Source organism: Delphinapterus leucas, chromosome 16 (genome assembly GCF_059928025.1).
Source record: "Delphinapterus leucas isolate spDelLeu-1000000601 "Yukka" chromosome 16, BTC_Dleu_Yukka2, whole genome shotgun sequence".
NCBI classification, from domain to species: domain Eukaryota; kingdom Metazoa; phylum Chordata; class Mammalia; order Artiodactyla; family Monodontidae; genus Delphinapterus; species Delphinapterus leucas.
Window position 1 is genome coordinate 3,764,231 of NC_143144.1, and position 15,606 is coordinate 3,779,836.

General features: G+C 70.8%; 8 pseudogenes; all 8 read right to left on the reverse strand.

The window, feature by feature from the left end:
* Positions 1 to 415: 415 nt before the first annotated feature.
* Positions 416 to 551, reverse strand: LOC149747141 (5S ribosomal RNA; annotated as a pseudogene).
* Positions 552 to 2,506: 1,955 nt separating this feature from the next.
* Positions 2,507 to 2,642, reverse strand: LOC149747142 (5S ribosomal RNA; annotated as a pseudogene).
* Positions 2,643 to 3,556: 914 nt separating this feature from the next.
* LOC149747143 (5S ribosomal RNA) lies at positions 3,557 to 3,692 on the reverse strand (annotated as a pseudogene).
* Positions 3,693 to 5,648: 1,956 nt separating this feature from the next.
* LOC149747144 (5S ribosomal RNA) lies at positions 5,649 to 5,784 on the reverse strand (annotated as a pseudogene).
* A 1,955-nt stretch (positions 5,785 to 7,739) lies between these two features.
* On the reverse strand, positions 7,740 to 7,875 carry LOC149747145 (5S ribosomal RNA; annotated as a pseudogene).
* Positions 7,876 to 9,830: 1,955 nt separating this feature from the next.
* On the reverse strand, positions 9,831 to 9,966 carry LOC149747146 (5S ribosomal RNA; annotated as a pseudogene).
* A 1,948-nt stretch (positions 9,967 to 11,914) lies between these two features.
* On the reverse strand, positions 11,915 to 12,050 carry LOC149747147 (5S ribosomal RNA; annotated as a pseudogene).
* A 1,956-nt stretch (positions 12,051 to 14,006) lies between these two features.
* On the reverse strand, positions 14,007 to 14,142 carry LOC149747148 (5S ribosomal RNA; annotated as a pseudogene).
* Between the last annotated feature and the right edge of the window lie 1,464 nt (positions 14,143 to 15,606).

Below are 15,606 nucleotides of genomic sequence, written 5' to 3' on the forward strand. Positions count from 1 at the left end.
GCGGCCTGGGCCCTCTATCCCTCTCCGGCCGCGGCGAAACGGTGGACAGGGGGCTTTTTCCGGATGGAGCTGTGGAGAGGCACCCTGGCAGACAGGTGGCGGAGCCGGGGCTGGGCTCCAGTGGGGGCCGCCAGGTGCAGGTCGAGGGGCTCTCGGGCCGCATGGACGGCACCCGGGTCTGCCGCCATGTCTGTTTGGCGTCAGGGGACCCCCGGAGCGTCTGGTGTGCCGCTGCCTTCCAGGGACGCCGTCTGGCCGTCTGGCCGGTCAGGCAGGCGGGGAGCGCCCCATCAGACGCTTGCTGTGGATGGAGGGGCCTGCGGAGGTGGGGCCTGCAGCGGTACCCGGCGGGGGCAGAGACGGACGCCGCCGCCGCCGCGGGCGACAAAAGGAGAAGGCGGAGCGGGAGGCAAAAAGCCTACAGCACCCGGTGTTCCCAGGAGCTCTCCAGTCCAGGAGGTCTCCCATCCAAGTACTAACCAGGCCCGACCCTGCTTAGCTTCCGAGATCGAGACGAGATCGGGCCCGTCTAGGGTGGTTTGGCCGTAGACACTGGGGGCTTCGCGGGCTGCCTCTTGAGACGCAGCTTAGCAGGCCCTTGGGCCTTACAGCCACACGAGCGCCCCGCCCGCCCCGGCAGGGCCCCGCCGCCCGGCTAGGCATGGGAACGGGGGTCTCAGGTACCGGGGGGTGGCGGAGGAGTTGGCGACCACCCAGCCCAGGGCGGGCGAGACACCGCAAACTTTTCGGTGCTTGGCGCCCCTCCCCAGATCCCACAGGCCGCTCCCAGGGACGTGGCCCCGGAGGCTTCAGGGCCCGGGGCCCGCGGTCCCTTGGGAATCCCGCCCGCCCGGCCACGCTGCGCTAGGCGCAGTCCGGACGCAGACCGGCCCGGCCCTCCTGCCCGACAGCAGCTGGCTCGAAGCCACTGGGAGCCACCATTGAGTTGGCAGGGCCCCTTAGACCCGGCAACCACACCCTTGCCCCGACTCCACCGTCCGAGCTCAGGACCCCGACCCAGGTGGCCGGCAGGCACGGGGATGCGGCCTGGACCCTCGATCCCACTCCCGCCCCCGGCCGCGGCGAAACCACAGAGGGGGGTCTTTTTCCGGATGCAGCTGTGGAGAGACACCGCGGCAGACAGGTGGCGGCGCCGGGGCTGGGCTACAGTGGCTGTGGCCAGGTGCAGGTCGTGGGGCTCGTGGGCCGCACGGACGTCACCCGGGTCCGCGGCCATGTCTGGATGGCGACAGGCCGCCCCCGGAGCGTCTGTTGTGCCGCTGCCTTCCAGGGACGCCTTCTGGCCGCCTGGCCGGGCAGGCAGGAGGGGAGCGCCCCATAAGACGCTTGCTGTGGAGGGAGGGGCCTGAGGACGTGGGGCCTGCAGCGGTACCCGTCGGGGGCGGAGACGGCCGCCGCCACCGCCACGGGCGGCAAAAGGAGAAGGCGTAGCGGGAGGCAAAAAGCCCACAGCACGCGGTATTCCCAGGAGCTCCCCAATCCACGGAGGTCTCCCATCCAAGTACTAACCGGGCCCGAGCCTGCTTAGCTTCGTAGACTCAGACGAGATAGGACCCGTCTAGGCTGGTTTGGCAGTAGGTGTCCGTGGGTCGCGGGCTGCCTCTTGAGGCGTCGCTTAGCAGGACCATGGGACTTACCGCCAGGCCAGGGGCACGCCCGTCTCGGCTGGGCCCCGCCAACCGCCTAGGCAGAGGAATGGACGTCTCGGGTAGCAGGTGGCGGAGGAGGTGTTGGCGACCACCCAGCCTAGGGCGGACGGGACCCAGCAAACATTTCGGCGCTTGGCGTCCCACCCCAGATGCCACAGGTCGCTCACAGGGACGTGGCCCCGGAAGCTTCAGGGCCCGGGGCCCGCGGTCACTTGGGCATCCCACCTGCCCGCCCACGCTGCACTAGGCGCGGCCCCGCCGCAGACCGGGCCGGCCCTCCTGCCCGACGGCAGCTGGCCCGAATCCAGTGGGAGCCACCATTGAGTTGGCAAAGCCCCGCAGACCCAGCAGCGCCACCCTTGCTCCCGCACCACCGTCCGAGCTCAGGACCCCGCCACAGGTGGCCGGCAGGCCCGCGGAAGCGGCCTGGGCCCTCTATCCCTCTCCGGCCGCGGCGAAACGGTGGACAGGGGGCTTTTTCCGGATGGAGCTGTGGAGAGGCACCCTGGCAGACAGGTGGCGGAGCCGGGGCTGGGCTCCAGTGGGGGCCGCCAGGTGCAGGTCGAGGGGCTCGCGGGCCGCATGGACGGCACCCGGGTCTGCCGCCATGTCTGTTTGGCGTCAGGGGACCCCCGGAGCGTCTGGTGTGCCGCTGCCTTCCAGGGACGCCGTCTGGCCGTCTGGCCGGTCAGGCAGGCGGGGAGCGCCCCATCAGACGCTTGCTGTGGACGGAGGGGCCTGCGGAGGTGGGGCCTGCAGCGGTACCCGGCGGGGGCAGAGACGGACGCCGCCGCCGCCGCGGGCGACAAAAGGAGAAGGCGGAGCGGGAGGCAAAAAGCCTACAGCACCCGGTGTTCCCAGGAGCTCTCCAGTCCAGGAGGTCTCCCATCCAAGTACTAACCAGGCCCGACCCTGCTTAGCTTCCGAGATCGAGACGAGATCGGGCCCGTCTAGGGTGGTTTGGCCGTAGACACTGGGGGCTTCGCGGGCTGCCTCTTGAGACGCAGCTTAGCAGGCCCTTGGGCCTTACAGCCACACGAGCGCCCCGCCCGCCCCGGCAGGGCCCCGCCGCCCGGCTAGGCAGGGGAACGTGGGTCTCAGGTACCGGGGGGTGGCGGAGGAGTTGGCGACCACCCAGCCCAGGGCGGGCGAGACACCGCAAACTTTTCGGTGCTTGGCGCCCCTCCCCAGATCCCACAGGCCGCTCCCAGGGACGTGGCCCCGGAGGCTTCAGGGCCCGGGGCCCGCGGTCCCTTGGGCATTCCACACGCCCGCCCACGCTCCGCTAGGCGCAGCCCGGACGCAGACCGGCCCGGCCCTCCTGCCCGACAGCATCTGGCCCGAATCCAGTGGGAGCCACCATTGAGTTGGCAGGGCCCCTTAGACCCGGCAACCACACCCTTGCCCCGACTCCACCGTCCGACCTCAGGACCCCGACCCAGATGGCCGGCAGGCACGGGGATGCGGCCTGAACCCTCGATCCCACTCCCGCCCCCGGCCGCGGCGAAACCACAGAGGGGGGGTCTTTTTCCGGATGGAGCTGTGGAGAGACACCGCGGCAGACAGGTGGCGGCGCCGGGGCTGGGCTACAGTGGCTGTGGCTAGGTGCAGGTCGTGGGGCTCGTGGGCCGCACGGACGCCACCCGGGTCCGCGGCCATGTCTGGATGGCGACAGGCCGCCCCCGGAGCGTCTGTTGTGCCGCTGCCTTCCAGGGACGCCTTCTGGCCGCCTGGCCGGGCAGGCAGGAGGGGAGCGCCCCATCAGACGCTTGCTGTGGACGGAGGGGCCTGCGGAGGTGGGGCCTGCAGCGGTACCCGGCGGGGGCAGAGACGGACGCCGCCGCCGCCGCGGGCGACAAAAGGAGAAGGCGGAGCGGGAGGCAAAAAGCCTACAGCACCCGGTGTTCCCAGGAGCTCTCCAGTCCAGGAGGTCTCCCATCCAAGTACTAACCAGGCCCGACCCTGCTTAGCTTCCGAGATCGAGACGAGATCGGGCCCGTCTAGGGTGGTTTGGCCGTAGACACTGGGGGCTTCGCGGGCTGCCTCTTGAGACGCAGCTTAGCAGGCCCTTGGGCCTTACAGTCACACGAGCGCCCCGCCCGCCCCGGCAGGGCCCCGCCGCCCGGCTAGGCATGGGAACGGGGGTCTCAGGTACCGGGGGGTGGCGGAGGAGTTGGCGACCACCCAGCCCAGGGCGGGCGAGACACCGCAAACTTTTCGGTGCTTGGCGACCCTCCCCAGATCCCACAGGCCGCTCCCAGGGACGTGGCCCCGGAGGCTTCAGGGCCCGGGGCCCGCGGTCCCTTGGGAATCCCGCCCGCCCGGCCGCGCTGCGCTAGGCGCAGTCCGGACGCATACCGGCCCGGCCCTCCTGCCCGACAGCAGCTGGCTTGAAGCCACTGGGAGCCACCATTGAGTTGGCAGGGCCCCTTAGACCCGGCAACCACACCGTTGCCCCGACTCCACCGTCCGAGCTCAGGACCCCGACCCAGGTGGCCGGCAGGCACGGGGATGCGGCCTGAACCCTCGATCCCACTCCCGCCCCCGGCCGCGGCGAAACCACAGAGGGGGGGTCTTTTTCCGGATGGAGCTGTGGAGAGACACCGCGGCAGACAGGTGGCGGCGCCGGGGCTGGGCTACAGTGGCTGTGGCCAGGTGCAGGTCGTGGGTCTCGTGGGCCGCACGGACGTCACCCGGGTCCGCGGCCATGTCTGGATGGCGACAGGCCGCCCCCGGAGCGTCTGTTGTGCCGCTGCCTTCCAGGGACGCCTTCTGGCCGCCTGGCCGGGCAGGCAGGAGGGGAGCGCCCCATAAGACGCTTGCTGTGGAGGGAGGGGCCTGAGGACGTGGGGCCTGCAGCGGTACCCGTCGGGGGCGGAGACGGCCGCCGCCACCGCCACGGGCGGCAAAAGGAGAAGGCGTAGCGGGAGGCAAAAAGCCCACAGCACGCGGTATTCCCAGGAGCTCCCCAATCCACGGAGGTCTCCCATCCAAGTACTAAGCGGGCCCGAGCCTGCTTAGCTTCGTAGACTCAGACGAGATAGGACCCGTCTAGGCTGGTTTGGCAGTAGGTGTCCGTGGGTCGCGGGCTGCCTCTTGAGGCGTCGCTTAGCAGGACCATGGGACTTACCGCCAGGCCAGGGGCACGCCCGTCTTGGCTGGGCCCCGCCAACCGCCTAGGCAGAGGAATGGACGTCTCGGGTAGCAGGTGGCGGAGGAGGTGTTGGCGACCACCCAGCCTAGGGCGGACGGGACCCAGCAAACATTTCGGCGCTTGGCGTCCCACCCCAGATGCCACAGGTCGCTCACAGGGACGTGGCCCCGGAAGCTTCAGGGCCCGGGGCCCGCGGTCACTTGGGCATCCCACCTGCCCGCCCACGCTGCGCTAGGCGCGGCCCCGCCGCAGACCGGGCCGGCCCTCCTGCCCGACGGCAGCTGGCCCGAATCCAGTGGGAGCCACCATTGAGTTGGCAAAGCCCCGCAGACCCAGCAGCGCCACCCTTGCTCCCACACCACCGTCCGAGCTCAGGACCCCGCCACAGGTGGCCGGCAGGCCCGCGGAAGCGGCCTGGGCCCTCTATCCCTCTCCAGCCGCGGCGAAACGGTGGACAGGGGGCTTTTTCCGGATGGAGCTGTGGAGAGGCACCCTGGCAGACAGGTGGCGGGGCCGGGGCTGGGCTCCAGTGGGGGCCACCAGGTGCAGGTCGAGGGGCTCGCGGGCCGCATGGACGGCACCCGGGTCTGCCGCCATGTCTGTTTGGCGTCAGGGGACCCCCGGAGCGTGTGGTGTGCCGCTGCCTTCCAGGGACGCCGTCTGGCCGTCTGGCCGGTCAGGCAGGCGGGGAGCGCCCCATCAGACGCTTGCTGTGGACGGAGGGGCCTGCGGAGGTGGGGCCTGCAGCGGTACCCGGCGGGGGCAGAGACGGACGCCGCCGCCGCCGCGGGCGACAAAAGGAGAAGGCGGAGCGGGAGGCAAAAAGCCTACAGCACCCGGTGTTCCCAGGAGCTCTTCAGTCCAGGAGGTCTCCCATCCAAGTACTAACCAGGCCCGAGCCTGCTTAGCTTCCGAGATCGAGACGAGATCGGGCCCGTCTAGGGTGGTTTGGCCGTAGACACTGGGGGCTTCGCGGGCTGCCTCTTCAGACGCAGCTTAGCAGGCCCTTGGGCCTTACAGCCACACGAGCGCCCCGCCCGCCCCGGCAGGGCCCCGCCGCCCGGCTAGGCATGGGAACGGGGGTCTCAGGTACCGGGGGGTGGCGGAGGAGTTGGCGACCACCCAGCCCAGGGCGGGCGAGACACCGCAAACTTTTCGGTGCTTGGCGCCCCTCCCCAGATCCCACAGGCCGCTCCCAGGGACGTGGCCCCGGAGGCTTCAGGGCCCGGGGCCCGCGGTCCCTTGGGAATCCCACCCGCCCGCCCGCGCTGCGCTAGGCGCAGTCCGGACGCAGACCGGCCCGGCCCTCCTGCCCGACAGCAGCTGGCTCGAAGCCACTGGGAGCCACCATTGAGTTGGCAGGGCCCCTTAGACCCGGCAACCACACCCTTGCCCCGACTCCACCGTCCGAGCTCAGGACCCCGACCCAGGTGGCCGGCAGGCACGGGGATGCGGCCTGAACCCTCGATCCCACTCCCGCCCCCGGCCGCGGCGAAACCACAGAGGGGGGTCTTTTTCCGGATGCAGCTGTGGAGAGACACCGCGGCAGACAGGTGGCGGCGCCGTGGCTGGGCTACAGTGGCTGTGGCCAGGTGCAGGTCGTGGGGCTCGTGGGCCGCACGGACGTCACCCGGGTCCGCGGCCATGTCTGGATGGCGACAGGCCGCCCCCGGAGCGTCTGTTGTGCCGCTGCCTTCCAGGGACGCCTTCTGGCCGCCTGGCCGGGCAGGCAGGAGGGGAGCGCCCCATAAGACGCTTGCTGTGGAGGGAGGGGCCTGAGGACGTGGGGCCTGCAGCGGTACCCGTCGGGGGCGGAGACGGCCGCCGCCACCGCCACGGGCGGCAAAAGGAGAAGGCGTAGCGGGAGGCAAAAAGCCCACAGCACGCGGTATTCCCAGGAGCTCCCCAATCCACGGAGGTCTCCCATCCAAGTACTAACCGGGCCCGAGCCTGCTTAGCTTCGTAGACTCAGACGAGATAGGACCCGTCTAGGCTGGTTTGGCATTAGGTGTCCGTGGGTCGCGGGCTGCCTCTTGAGGCGTCGCTTAGCAGGACCATGGGACTTACCGCCAGGCCAGGGGCACGCCCGTCTCGGCAGGGCCCCGCCAACCGCCTAGGCAGAGGAATGGACGTCTCGGGTAGCAGGTGGCGGAGGAGGTGTTGGCGACCACCCAGCCTAGGGCGGGCGGGACCCAGCAAACATTTCGGCGCTTGGCGTCCCACCCCAGATGCCACAGGTCGCTCACAGGGACGTAGCCCCGGAAGCTTCAGGGCCCGGGGCCCGCGGTCACTTGGGCATCCCACCTGCCCGCCCACGCTGCGCTAGGCGCGGCCCGGCCGCAGACCGGGCCGGCCCTCCTGCCCGACGGCAGCTGGCCCGAATCCAGTGGGAGCCACCATTGAGTTGGCAAAGCCCCGCAGACCCAGCAACGCCAACCTTGCTCCCACACCACCGTCCGAGCTCAGGACCCCGCCACAGGTGGCCGGCAGGCCCGCGGATGCGGCCTGGGCCCTCTATCCCTCTCCGGCCGCGGCGAAACGGTGGACAGGGGGCTTTTGCCGGATGGAGCTGTGGAGAGGCACCCTGGCAGACAGGTGGCGGAGCCGGGGCTGGGCTCCAGTGGGGGCCGCCAGGTGCAGGTCGAGGGGCTCGCGGGCCGCATGGACGGCACCCGGGTCTGCCGCCATGTCTGTTTGGCGTCAGGGGACCCCCGGAGCGTCTGGTGTGCCGCTGCCTTCCAGGGACGCCGTCTGGCCGTCTGGCCGGTCAGGCAGGCGGGGAGCGCCCCATCAGACGCTTGCTGTGGACGGAGGGGCCTGCGGAGGTGGGGCCTGCAGCGGTACCCGGCGGGGGCAGAGACGGACGCCGCCGCCGCCGCGGGCGACAAAAGGAGAAGGCGGAGCGGGAGGCAAAAAGCCTACAGCACCCGGTGTTCCCAGGAGCTCTCCAGTCCAGGAGGTCTCCCATCCAAGTACTAACCAGGCCCGACCCTGCTTAGCTTCCGAGATCGAGACGAGATCGGGCCCGTCTAGGGTGGTTTGGCCGTAGACACTGGGGGCTTCGCGGGCTGCCTCTTGAGACGCAGCTTAGCAGGCCCTTGGGCCTTACAGCCACACGAGCGCCCCGCCCGCCCCGGCAGGGCCCCGCCGCCCGGCTAGGCAGGGGAACGTGGGTCTCAGGTACCGGGGGGTGGCGGAGGAGTTGGCGACCACCCAGCCCAGGGCGGGCGAGACACCGCAAACTTTTCGGTGCTTGGCGCCCCTCCCCAGATCCCACAGGCCGCTCCCAGGGACGTGGCCCCGGAGGCTTCAGGGCCCGGGGCCCGCGGTCCCTTGGGAATCCCGCCCGCCCGGCCACGCTGCGCTAGGCGCAGTCCGGACGCAGACCGGCCCGGCCCTCCTGCCCGACAGCAGCTGGCTCGAAGCCACTGGGAGCCACCATTGAGTTGGCAGGGCCCCTTAGACCCGGCAACCACACCCTTGCCCCGACTCCACCGTCCGAGCTCAGGACCCCGACCCAGGTGGCCGGCAGGCACGGGGATGCGGCCTGGACCCTCGATCCCACTCCCGCCCCCGGCCGCGGCGAAACCACAGAGGGGGGCCTTTTTCCGGATGCAGCTGTGGAGAGACACCGCGGCAGACAGGTGGCGGCGCCGGGGCTGGGCTACAGTGGCTGTGGCCAGGTGCAGGTCGTGGGGCTCGTGGGCCGCACGGACGTCACCCGGGTCCGCGGCCATGTCTGGATGGCGACAGGCCGCCCCCGGAGCGTCTGTTGTGCCGCTGCCTTCCAGGGACGCCTTCCGGCCGCCTGGCCGGGCAGGCAGGAGGGGAGCGCCCCATAAGACGCTTGCTGTGGAGGGAGGGGCCTGAGGACGTGGGGCCTGCAGCGGTACCCGTCGGGGGCGGAGACGGCCGCCGCCACCGCCACGGGCGGCAAAAGGAGAAGGCGTAGCGGGAGGCAAAAAGCCCACAGCACGCGGTATTCCCAGGAGCTCCCCAATCCACGGAGGTCTCCCATCCAAGTACTAACCGGGCCCGAGCCTGCTTAGCTTCGTAGACTCAGACGAGATAGGACCCGTCTAGGCTGGTTTGGCAGTAGGTGTCTGTGTGTCGCGGGCTGCCTCTTGAGGCGTCGCTTAGCAGGACCATGGGACTTACCGCCAGGCCAGGGGCACGCCCGTCTCGGCTGGGCCCCGCCAACCGCCTAGGCAGAGGAATGGACGTCTCGGGTAGCAGGTGGCGGAGGAGGTGTTGGCGACCACCCAGCCTAGGGCGGGCGGGACCCAGCAAACATTTCGGCGCTTGGCGTCCCACCCCAGATGCCACAGGTCGCTCACAGGGACGTGGGCCCGGAAGCTTCAGGGCCCGGGGCCCGCGGTCACTTGGGCATCCCACCTGCCCGCCCACGCTGCGCTAGGCGCGGCCCGGCCGCAGACCGGGCCGGCCCTCCTGCCCGACGGCAGCTGGCCCGAATCCAGTGGGAGCCACCATTGAGTTGGCAAAGCCCCGCAGACCCAGCAACGCCACCCTTGCTCCCACACCACCGTCCGAGCTCAGGACCCCGCCACAGGTGGCCGGCAGGCCCGCGGATGCGGCCTGGGCCCTCTATCCCTCTCCGGCCGCGGCGAAACGGTGGACAGGGGGCTTTTTCCGGATGGAGCTGTGGAGAGGCACCCTGGCAGACAGGTGGCGGAGCCGGGGCTGGGCTCCAGTGGGGGCCGCCAGGTGCAGGTCGAGGGGCTCTCGGGCCGCATGGACGGCACCCGGGTCTGCCGCCATGTCTGTTTGGCGTCAGGGGACCCCCGGAGCGTCTGGTGTGCCGCTGCCTTCCAGGGACGCCGTCTGGCCGTCTGGCCGGTCAGGCAGGCGGGGAGCGCCCCATCAGACGCTTGCTGTGGATGGAGGGGCCTGCGGAGGTGGGGCCTGCAGCGGTACCCGGCGGGGGCAGAGACGGACGCCGCCGCCGCCGCGGGCGACAAAAGGAGAAGGCGGAGCGGGAGGCAAAAAGCCTACAGCACCCGGTGTTCCCAGGAGCTCTCCAGTCCAGGAGGTCTCCCATCCAAGTACTAACCAGGCCCGACCCTGCTTAGCTTCCGAGATCGAGACGAGATCGGGCCCGTCTAGGGTGGTTTGGCCGTAGACACTGGGGGCTTCGCGGGCTGCCTCTTGAGACGCAGCTTAGCAGGCCCTTGGGCCTTACAGCCACACGAGCGCCCCGCCCGCCCCGGCAGGGCCCCGCCGCCCGGCTAGGCATGGGAACGGGGGTCTCAGGTACCGGGGGGTGGCGGAGGAGTTGGCGACCACCCAGCCCAGGGCGGGCGAGACACCGCAAACTTTTCGGTGCTTGGCGCCCCTCCCCAGATCCCACAGGCCGCTCCCAGGGACGTGGCCCCGGAGGCTTCAGGGCCCGGGGCCCGCGGTCCCTTGGGAATCCCGCCCGCCCGGCCACGCTGCGCTAGGCGCAGTCCGGACGCAGACCGGCCCGGCCCTCCTGCCCGACAGCAGCTGGCTCGAAGCCACTGGGAGCCACCATTGAGTTGGCAGGGCCCCTTAGACCCGGCAACCACACCGTTGCCCCGACTCCACCGTCCGAGCTCAGGACCCCGACCCAGGTGGCCGGCAGGCACGGGGATGCGGCCTGAACCCTCGATCCCACTCCCGCCCCCGGCCGCGGCGAAACCACAGAGGGGGGGTCTTTTTCCGGATGGAGCTGTGGAGAGACACCGCGGCAGACAGGTGGCGGCGCCGGGGCTGGGCTACAGTGGCTGTGGCCAGGTGCAGGTCGTGGGTCTCGTGGGCCGCACGGACGTCACCCGGGTCCGCGGCCATGTCTGGATGGCGACAGGCCGCCCCCGGAGCGTCTGTTGTGCCGCGGCCTTCCAGGGACGCCTTCTGGCCGCCTGGCCGGGCAGGCAGGAGGGGAGCGCCCCATAAGACGCTTGCTGTGGAGGGAGGGGCCTGAGGACGTGGGGCCTGCAGCGGTACCCGTCGGGGGCGGAGACGGCCGCCGCCACCGCCACGGGCGGCAAAAGGAGAAGGCGTAGCGGGAGGCAAAAAGCCCACAGCACGCGGTATTCCCAGGAGCTCCCCAATCCACGGAGGTCTCCCATCCAAGTACTAACCGGGCCCGAGCCTGCTTAGCTTCGTAGACTCAGACGAGATAGGACCCGTCTAGGCTGGTTTGGCAGTAGGTGTCCGTGGGTCGCGGGCTGCCTCTTGAGGCGTCGCTTAGCAGGACCATGGGACTTACCGCCAGGCCAGGGGCACGCCCGTCTCGGCAGGGCCCCGCCAACCGCCTAGGCAGAGGAATGGACGTCTCGGGTAGCAGGTGGCGGAGGAGGTGTTGGCGACCACCCAGCCTAGGGCGGGCGGGACCCAGCAAACATTTCGGCGCTTGGCGTCCCACCCCAGATGCCACAGGTCGCTCACAGGGACGTAGCCCCGGAAGCTTCAGGGCCCGGGGCCCGCGGTCACTTGGGCATCCCACCTGCCCGCCCACGCTGCGCTAGGCGCGGCCCCGCCGCAGACCGGGCCGGCCCTCCTGCCCGACGGCAGCTGGCCCGAATCCAGTGGGAGCCACCATTGAGTTGGCAAAGCCCCGCAGACCCAGCAACGCCACCCTTGCTCCCACACCACCGTCCGAGCTCAGGACCCCGCCACAGGTGGCCGGCAGGCCCGCGGATGCGGCCTGGGCCCTCTATCCCTCTCCGGCCGCGGCGAAACGGTGGACAGGGGGCTTTTTCCGGATGGAGCTGTGGAGAGGCACCCTGGCAGACAGGTGGCGGAGCCGGGGCTGGGCTCCAGTGGGGGCCGCCAGGTGCAGGTCGAGGGGCTCGCGGGCCGCATGGACGGCACCCGGGTCTGCCGCCATGTCTGTTTGGCGTCAGGGGACCCCTGGAGCGTCTGGTGTGCCGCTGCCTTCCAGGGACGCCGTCTGGCCGGTCAGGCAGGCGGGGAGCGCCCCATCAGACGCTTGCTGTGGACGGAGGGGCCTGCGGAGGTGGGGCCTGCAGCGGTACCCGGCGGGGGCAGAGACGGACGCCGCCGCCGCCGCGGGCGACAAAAGGAGAAGGCGGAGCGGGAGGCAAAAAGCCTACAGCACCCGGTGTTCCCAGGAGCTCTCCACTCCAGGAGGTCTCCCATCCAAGTACTAACCAGGCCCGACCCTGCTTAGCTTCCGAGATCGAGACGAGATCGGGCCCGTCTAGGGTGGTTTGGCCGTAGACACTGGGGGCTTCGCGGGCTGCCTCTTGAGACGCAGCTTAGCAGGCCCTTGGGCCTTACAGCCACACGAGCGCCCCGCCCGCCCCGGCAGGGCCCCGCCGCCCGGCTAGGCATGGGAACGGGGGTCTCAGGTACCGGGGGGTGGCGGAGGAGTTGGCGACCACCCAGCCCAGGGCGGGCGAGACACCGCAAACTTTTCGGTGCTTGGTGCCCCTCCCCAGATCCCACAGGCCGCTCCCAGGGACGTGGCCCCGGAGGCTTCAGGGCCCGGGGCCCGCGGTCCCTTGGGAATCCCGCCCGCCCGGCCACGCTGCGCTAGGCGCAGTCCGGACGCAGACCGGCCCGGCCCTCCTGCCCGACAGCAGCTGGCTCGAAGCCACTGGGAGCCACCATTGAGTTGGCAGGGCCCCTTAGACCCGGCAACCACACCGTTGCCCCGACTCCACCGTCCGAGCTCAGGACCCCGACCCAGGTGGCCGGCAGGCACGGGGATGCGGCCTGAACCCTCGATCCCACTCCCGCCCCCGGCCGCGGCGAAACCACAGAGGGGGGGTCTTTTTCCGGATGGAGCTGTGGAGAGACACCGCGGCAGACAGGTGGCGGCGCCGGGGCTGGGCTACAGTGGCTGTGGCCAGGTGCAGGTCGTGGGTCTCGTGGGCCGCACGGACGTCACCCGGGTCCGCGGCCATGTCTGGATGGCGACAGGCCGCCCCCGGAGCGTCTGTTGTGCCGCTGCCTTCCAGGGACGCCTTCTGGCCGCCTGGCCGGGCAGGCAGGAGGGGAGCGCCCCATAAGACGCTTGCTGTGGAGGGAGGGGCCTGAGGACGTGGGGCCTGCAGCGGTACCCGTCGGGGGCGGAGACGGCCGCCGCCACCGCCACGGGCGGCAAAAGGAGAAGGCGTAGCGGGAGGCAAAAAGCCCACAGCACGCGGTATTCCCAGGAGCTCCCCAATCCACGGAGGTCTCCCATCCAAGTACTAACCGGGCCCGAGCCTGCTTAGCTTCGTAGACTCAGACGAGATAGGACCCGTCTAGGCTGGTTTGGCAGTAGGTGTCCGTGGGTCGCGGGCTGCCTCTTGAGGCGTCGCTTAGCAGGACCATGGGACTTACCGCCAGGCCAGGGGCACGCCCGTCTCGGCAGGGCCCCGCCAACCGCCTAGGCAGAGGAATGGACGTCTCGGGTAGCAGGTGGCGGAGGAGGTGTTGGCGACCACCCAGCCTAGGGCGGGCGGGACCCAGCAAACATTTCGGCGCTTGGCGTCCCACCCCAGATGCCACAGGTCGCTCACAGGGACGTAGCCCCGGAAGCTTCAGGGCCCGGGGCCCGCGGTCACTTGGGCATCCCACCTGCCCGCCCACGCTGCGCTAGGCGCGGCCCGGCCGCAGACCGGGCCGGCCCTCCTGCCCGACGGCAGCTGGCCCGAATCCAGTGGGAGCCACCATTGAGTTGGCAAAGCCCCGCAGACCCAGCAACGCCAACCTTGCTCCCACACCACCGTCCAAGCTCAGGACCCCGCCACAGGTGGCCGGCAGGCCCGCGGATGCGGCCTGGGCCCTCTATCCCTCTCCGGCCGCGGCGAAACGGTGGACAGGGGGCTTTTGCCGGATGGAGCTGTGGAGAGGCACCCTGGCAGACAGGTGGCGGAGCCGGGGCTGGGCTCCAGTGGGGGCCGCCAGGTGCAGGTCGAGGGGCTCGCGGGCCGCATGGACGGCACCCGGGTCTGCCGCCATGTCTGTTTGGCGTCAGGGGACCCCCGGAGCGTCTGGTGTGCCGCTGCCTTCCAGGGACGCCGTCTGGCCGTCTGGCCGGTCAGGCAGGCGGGGAGCGCCCCATCAGACGCTTGCTGTGGACGGAGGGGCCTGCGGAGGTGGGGCCTGCAGCGGTACCCGGCGGGGGCAGAGACGGACGCCGCCGCCGCCGCGGGCGACAAAAGGAGAAGGCGGAGCGGGAGGCAAAAAGCCTACAGCACCCGGTGTTCCCAGGAGCTCTCCAGTCCAGGAGGTCTCCCATCCAAGTACTAACCAGGCCCGACCCTGCTTAGCTTCCGAGATCGAGACGAGATCGGGCCCGTCTAGGGTGGTTTGGCCGTAGACACTGGGGGCTTCGCGGGCTGCCTCTTGAGACGCAGCTTAGCAGGCCCTTGGGCCTTACAGCCACACGAGCGCCCCGCCCGCCCCGGCAGGGCCCCGCCGCCCGGCTAGGCAGGGGAACGTGGGTCTCAGGTACCGGGGGGTGGCGGAGGAGTTGGCGACCACCCAGCCCAGGGCGGGCGAGACACCGCAAACTTTTCGGTGCTTGGCGCCCCTCCCCAGATCCCACAGGCCGCTCCCAGGGACGTGGCCCCGGAGGCTTCAGGGCCCGGGGCCCGCGGTCCCTTGGGAATCCCGCCCGCCCGGCCACGCTGCGCTAGGCGCAGTCCGGACGCAGACCGGCCCGGCCCTCCTGCCCGACAGCAGCTGGCTCGAAGCCACTGGGAGCCACCATTGAGTTGGCAGGGCCCCTTAGACCCGGCAACCACACCCTTGCCCCGACTCCACCGTCCGAGCTCAGGACCCCGACCCAGGTGGCCGGCAGGCACGGGGATGCGGCCTGGACCCTCGATCCCACTCCCGCCCCCGGCCGCGGCGAAACCACAGAGGGGGGTCTTTTTCCGGATGCAGCTGTGGAGAGACACCGCGGCAGACAGGTGGCGGCGCCGGGGCTGGGCTACAGTGGCTGTGGCCAGGTGCAGGTCGTGGGGCTCGTGGGCCGCACGGACGTCACCCGGGTCCGCGGCCATGTCTGGATGGCGACAGGCCGCCCCCGGAGCGTCTGTTGTGCCGCTGCCTTCCAGGGACGCCTGCCGGCCGCCTGGCCGGGCAGGCAGGAGGGGAGCGCCCCATAAGACGCTTGCTGTGGAGGGAGGGGCCTGAGGACGTGGGGCCTGCAGCGGTGCCCGTCGGGGGCGGAGACGGCCGCCGCCACCGCCACGGGCGGCAAAAGGAGAAGGCGTAGCGGGAGGCAAAAAGCCCACAGCACGCGGTATTCCCAGGAGCTCCCCAATCCACGGAGGTCTCCCATCCAAGTACTAACCGGGCCCGAGCCTGCTTAGCTTCGTAGACTCAGACGAGATAGGACCCGTCTAGGCTGGTTTGGCAGTAGGTGTCTGTGGGTCGCGGGCTGCCTCTTGAGGCGTCGCTTAGCAGGACCATGGGACTTACCGCCAGGCCAGGGGCACGCCCGTCTCGGCTGGGCCCCGCCAACCGCCTAGGCAGAGGAATGGACGTCTCGGGTAGCAGGTGGCGGAGGAGGTGTTGGCGACCACCCAGCCTAGGGCGGGCGGGACCCAGCAAACATTTCGGCGCTTGGCGTCCCACCCCAGATGCCACAGGTCGCTCACAGGGACGTGGGCCCGGAAGCTTCAGGGCCCGGGGCCCGCGGTCACTTGGGCATCCCACCTGCCCGCCCACGCTGCGCTAGGCGCGGCCCGGCCGCAGACCGGGCCGGCCCTCCTGCCCGACGGCAGCTGGCCCGAATCCAGTGGGATCCACCATTGAGTTGGCAAAGCCCCGCAGACC